Consider the following 6,234-nt stretch of genomic DNA (forward strand, 5'->3'; position numbering starts at 1 on the left):
AGTCTGGAATATAGATTGTCTATAGTCTGGACTATAGATTGTCTATAGTCTGGACTATAGATTGTCTATAGTCTGGACTATAGATTGTCTATAGTCTGGCCTATAGATTGTCTATAGTCTGGATTATAGGTAGGCCATAGATTGCCTATAATCTGGACTATAGGTTGGCTATACCTATACCATAGATTGTCTATAGTCTGGACTATAGATTGTCTATAGTCTGGACTATAGATTGTCTATAGTCTGGACTATAGATTGTCTATAGTCTGGACTATAGATTGTCTATAGTCTGGACTATAGATTGTCTATAGTCTGGACTATAGATTGTCTATAGTCTGGACTATAGATTGTCTATAGTCTGGACTATAGATTGTCTATAGTCTGGACTATAGATTGTCTATAGTCTGGACTATAGATTGTCTATAGTCTGGACTATAGATTGTCTATAGTCTGGACTATAGATTGTCTATAGTCTGGACTATAGATTGTCTATAGTCTGGACTATAGATTGTCTATAGTCAGGACTATAGGTTGGCTATAGTCAGGACTATAGGTTGGCTATAATCTGGATCATAGATTGTCTATAGTCTGGATCAGAGATTGTCTATAGTCTGGACTATAGATTGTCTATAGTCTGGACTATAGAGTGTCTATAGTCTGGACTATAGAGTGTCTATAGTCTGGACTATAGATTCTCTATAGTCTGGACTATAGATTGTCTATAATCTGAACTATAGGTTGTCTATAGTCTGGACCATAGATTGTCTATAGTCTGAATATATGTAGGTTGTCTATAGTCTGGACTGTAGATTGTCTATAGTCTGGACTATAGGTTGTCTATAGTCTTGACTTTAGGTTGTCTTATAGTCTGGACTCTAGATTGTCTAGAATATGGATTTTCTATTTCGTTATTTTTTGTCTGTTTGTAATGCAGTTTAAAAATTGCAATTTAATAAATTTTGTAATAATAAGAAAAAAATATATATATAATTTAAGATAACACAACAACATCTATTAAATGTCAAAATTGACTAAAATGTCAATGGAGCAATATTATCAATAAATATATGCAAGTAAAGTAATTATTTATATTTTAATAGTACAAGTACAACACATTCAATAGCGTCAACATCATCCAGCCACTGCATGAAAACAAAAACATATTTAGTTAATGGTAAACAGTAAGAGTAATTAACCCTTGAAGGGGAGGGGGAGTAACCATAATCTTTACAAAAAAATAAAAAGATTTTCTTATAAAAAATTTAAGATTAATTGACAGTTTTTAAAATTTTGTAATATTTTTATAGATTTTAAGAAATAAGCTTGTGGCTGACCCTTAGAGGGTTAATTGTATCTATACAACGCAAAATAAAAATCAATATCAACAAAGGAATAACATCTACATAAATGATTTTACGTCATAGTGGAACCGAAAGATAAAAAGGTTAAATTAACAATCGTAATCGATGAAAAACGGATGTACAACGTGTAAATGTTGTTTTTTTTTATCAGAGACAATAATCAGACAATTTGGAACGTTATGGAGGAGCTGCCTATCTCTAGGTGTTATAAATAAATCTGAGTTGTAGGCAGATAGGAACAGATTTCCTTCATTGTGTGAACAATGAGTGAAGATTTATACATTTTTTCAAGAGTTAACTTTTAGCAGTTCGAGAACAAATTCTTTAATTAACTCCATTCAAATAACTTTAAGTCCTAAATTAAAAAGTAAACCTTAATTTTTATTTTTCTTTATTTAATCAAAAATTTCATTCCATTCAAAACACCCACTCTGTTCACACTAATGACAAATTAAATTTGATGACATTTTGCGTCACTAAGAATTCTTCATCGCAGTTGAGTGGTGGTAATTCGCGACATACGGTGTATTACTTTTTGACATTTCATTTCCAACATGTAAGTTTTCTAAGAGAAAAGTTTGATAATAATATTCGACTAAACTAAAATAACAATAATTTAATCATTAATTTAAAAAAATTCACAAAACAAACCCTTTTACACAACCCACAAACCATAAAATAGAAGACAAGTTTTAATTTAAGACCCTTCAAAAAAACCTTGATTGTTGAATTTTGTTCTTTATCTCCACTTTTCTTAACATATTTTTAATGTAAAATACAAAAAAAAAATAATTGTATGTATCATTTAATGTTTTTCATAAAGTGCACAAATGAAAAATGTTGTTATACATATACAGACAGACGCCTACACATCATAAGGACAATAATAAGAGTCCAACCAACAGCAACAATGAAAGCCGTAACGGTTAAGTAGGAAAACTTTCAAATGGCACACACAACAAACAGAAATGACTATTCGAGAAAAATGAAAATAGACGTAGCATTAACGAGGGTGTTTCGTTATTGAAGAAGAGAAAATTTACTGACCGATATCGCATCCCTAAAGTCCGGACTATTCTATAGCCTCGACTATAGATTCTATAGCCTTGACTATAGATTGTACTGTAGTCTCGCATATAGAATGTTCTGTACTCGACTATAGACAGTTCTATAGTCTCGACTATAGACTGTTCTAGTCTCCACTACAGACTGTTTTATAGTCTAAACTAGAACTGAACTCGAACTAAAACCGAACCAGACCTGAAGTAGAACTGAAGTAGAACTGAACTAGATCTGAACTAGAACAGAACTAGAACTGAACTAGAACTAGAACTAAACTAGAACTGTACTAGAACTGAACTAAAACTGAACTAGAACTGAACTAGAACTGAACTAGAACCGAACTAGAACCGAACTAGAACTGAACTAGAACGACAATAAAACGTATAGTGACGACTATAGAACGTTCTAAAGACTCGACTATAGACTGTTCTGTAGTCTCGGCTATAGACGGTTATAGTCTCGACTACAGGCTGTTTTATAGTCTAAACTAGAACTGAACTCGAACTAAAACCGAACCATACCTGAAGTAGAACTGAACTAGATCTGAACTAGAACTGAACTAGAACTGAACTAGAACTGAACTAGAACTGAACTAGAACTGAACTAGAATGAACTAGAACTGAACTAGAACTGAACTAGAACTGAACTAGAACTGAACTAGAACTGAACTAGAACTGAACTAGAACTGAATTAGAACTGAACTAGAACTGAACTAGAACTGAACTAGAACTGAACTAACTGAACTAGAACTGAACTAGAACTGAACTAGAACTGAACTAGAACTGAACTAGAACTGAACTAGAACTGAACTAGAACTGAACTAGAACTGAACTAGAACTGAACTAGAACTGAACTAGAACTGAACTAGAACTGAACTAGAACTGAACTAGAACTGAACTAGAACTGAACTAGAACTGAACTAGAACTGAACTAGAACTGAACTAGAACTGAACTAGAACTGAACTAGAACTGAACTAGAACTGAACTAGAACTGAACTAGAACTGAACTAGAACTGAACTAGAACTGAACTAGAACTGAACTAGAACTGAACTAGAACTGAACTAGAACTGAACTAGAACTGAACTAGAACTGAACTAGAACTGAACTAGAACTGAACTAGAACTGAACTAGAACTGAACTAGAACAGAACTAGAACAGAACTAGAACAGAACTAGAACAGAACTAGAACAGAACTAGAACAGAACTAGAACAGAACTAGAACAGAACTAGAACAGAACTAGAACAGAACAGAACTAGAACAGACTAGAACAGAACTAGAACAGAACTAGAACAGAACTAGAACAGAACTAGAACAGAACTAGAACAGAACTAGAACAGAACTAGAACTGAACTAGAACTGAACTAGAACTGAACTAGAACTGAACTAGAACTGAACTAGAACTGAACTAGAACTGAACTAGAACTGAACTAGAACTGAACTAGAACTGAACTAGAACTGAACTAGAACTGAACTAGAACTGAACTAGAACTGAACTAGAACTGAACTAGAACTGAACTAGAACTGAACTAGAACTGAACTAGAACTGAACAAGAACTGAACTAGAACAGAACTAGAACAGAACAGAACTAGAACAGAACTAGAACTAGAACAGAACAGAACTAGAACAGAACTAGAACAGAACTTGAACAGAACTAGAACAGAACTAGAACAGAACTAGAACAGAACTAGAACAGAACTAGAACTGAACTAGATCTAAACTAAAACTGAACTAGAACTGAAGTAGAACCAAAATTCTATAGTCTCCAATACAGATTTGTCCTTAATAGAATCTATAGAGCAGTTTAATCTACCTACATTAACCTACTATTAACTACGCACCTGTGCTATCATTCATAAAAATAGCAATGGAAAAGAACTGACAAGTCTAAAAATAGAAATATTTTTAATTTATCAAGGGGTGTGGAGAAAAGTCTTCGTAACGAAAGTAATATAACCGATAACAAAGAATTTGCAAATATTTAAATATTCAAACAAAAAAAACTAATCAAAGGCAACTGGTTTTATGAGAAATAACGATTGAAAGTAAATAAATTCTATAAATTTCTGCAATTTTAATAACTAAATTCCCTTAAAATTTCATTATTATAATTTATAACTTCTATTGTGTGTGTGTGTGTGTGTGGTAAACTACAAGGATTATAATTAGATCCATTAATCTTTGTTTGTAATAAGTTTTTCATGTCAGTTAATTTCCCTGTATAAGTATGGTAGAGTTCGTTCTGCTGGCACACAAAAGCTCTTTAATGCTCGCAAACACCAATTAGATGTTGTCAATTACTGGATAGTAATTAATACTGATAATGATGTACTTTATGACGTAGTAGTATTAGTAACTATAGGTATGTTTGTGTGTGCATTAGGGTGCAGCTAATTCTGAAAGGTAACTAAATAGTGTTACTTCTGTCTATATGTCAGACTATAGACCGGTCTATAGTCTTGACTATATACCCAACTATAGTCATGAATATAGCCTGATCTATATACACCAGTGAATATTCTTGATTATAGATCAGTCTGAAAATTTTAAAGTAAAAATAATATTATTGACAACCCTAATTTACACAAATTTTCCATATAAAACACATATAGTAGTATTTTTTATAGTCAATTATAACTTTTTTGTTATTTAACAGAATTATTTATCAAGGAGACACATAAGGAGACACACTTGATTCTTTTATTTTCATTGTAGATATAAAGAATTTAAGTAAAATTATATGAGAACTAAAGGAAAATTACTAATTCTTAAAATTCCGTCTGCATTCTTAAAGGTAAAACAAAAGGGTTAAAAATAGATCAAATATTAGTAAGTTCTTTAGAACAAACTAGTTCAGTTCTAGAACTGAACTAGAACTGAACTAGAACTGAACAAGAACTGAACTAGAACTGCACTTGAACAGAAACTAGAACTGAACTAGAACTGAACTAGAACTGAACTAGAACTGAACTAGAACTGAACTAGACTGAACTAGAACTGAACTAGAACTGAACTAGAACTGAACTAGAAACTGAACTAGAACTGAACTAGAACTGAACTAGAACTGAACTAGAACTGAACTAGACTGAACTAGAACTGAACTAGAACTGAACTAGAAACTGAACTAGAACTGAACTAGAAACTGAACTAGAACTGAACTAGAACTGAACTAGAACTGAACTAGAACTGAACTAGAACTGAACTAGAACTGAACTAGAACTGAACTAGAACTGAACTAGAACTGAACTAGAACTGAACTAGAACTGAACTAGAACTGAACTAGAACTGAAACTAGAACTGAACTAGAACTGAACTAGAACTGAACTAGAACTGAACTAGAACTGAACTAGCAACTGAACTAGAACTGAACTAGAACTAGAACTGCACTAGAACTTGAACTAGAACTGAACTAGAAACTGAACTAGACTGAACTCGAACTGAACTAGAACTTGAACTAGAACTGAACTAGAACTGTAACTAGCACTGAACTAGCACGGAACTAAGAACTGAACTAGAACCGTGAACTAGAACTTGAACTAGACACTGAACTAGCAACCGCGAACTAGAACTGAACTAGAACTGAACTAGAACTGAACTAGAACTGAACTAGAACTGACAGAAGAACTAGGGAACTGAACTAGAACTGTGAACTAGAACCTGAACTAGAACTGAACTAGAACTGAACTAGACCTGAACTCTGAACTAGAACCGAACTAGAACTGAACTAGAACTGAACTAGAACTGAACTGTACTGAAGTAGAACTGAACTAGAACGGAACTAGAAGTTAACTAGAACTGAACAAGAACTCAA

Source organism: Lucilia sericata, unplaced genomic scaffold (genome assembly GCF_015586225.1).
Source record: "Lucilia sericata isolate MDLA Ls3-8-SP2 unplaced genomic scaffold, ASM1558622v1 Contig000692F_arrow, whole genome shotgun sequence".
NCBI classification, from domain to species: Eukaryota; Metazoa; Arthropoda; class Insecta; order Diptera; family Calliphoridae; genus Lucilia; species Lucilia sericata.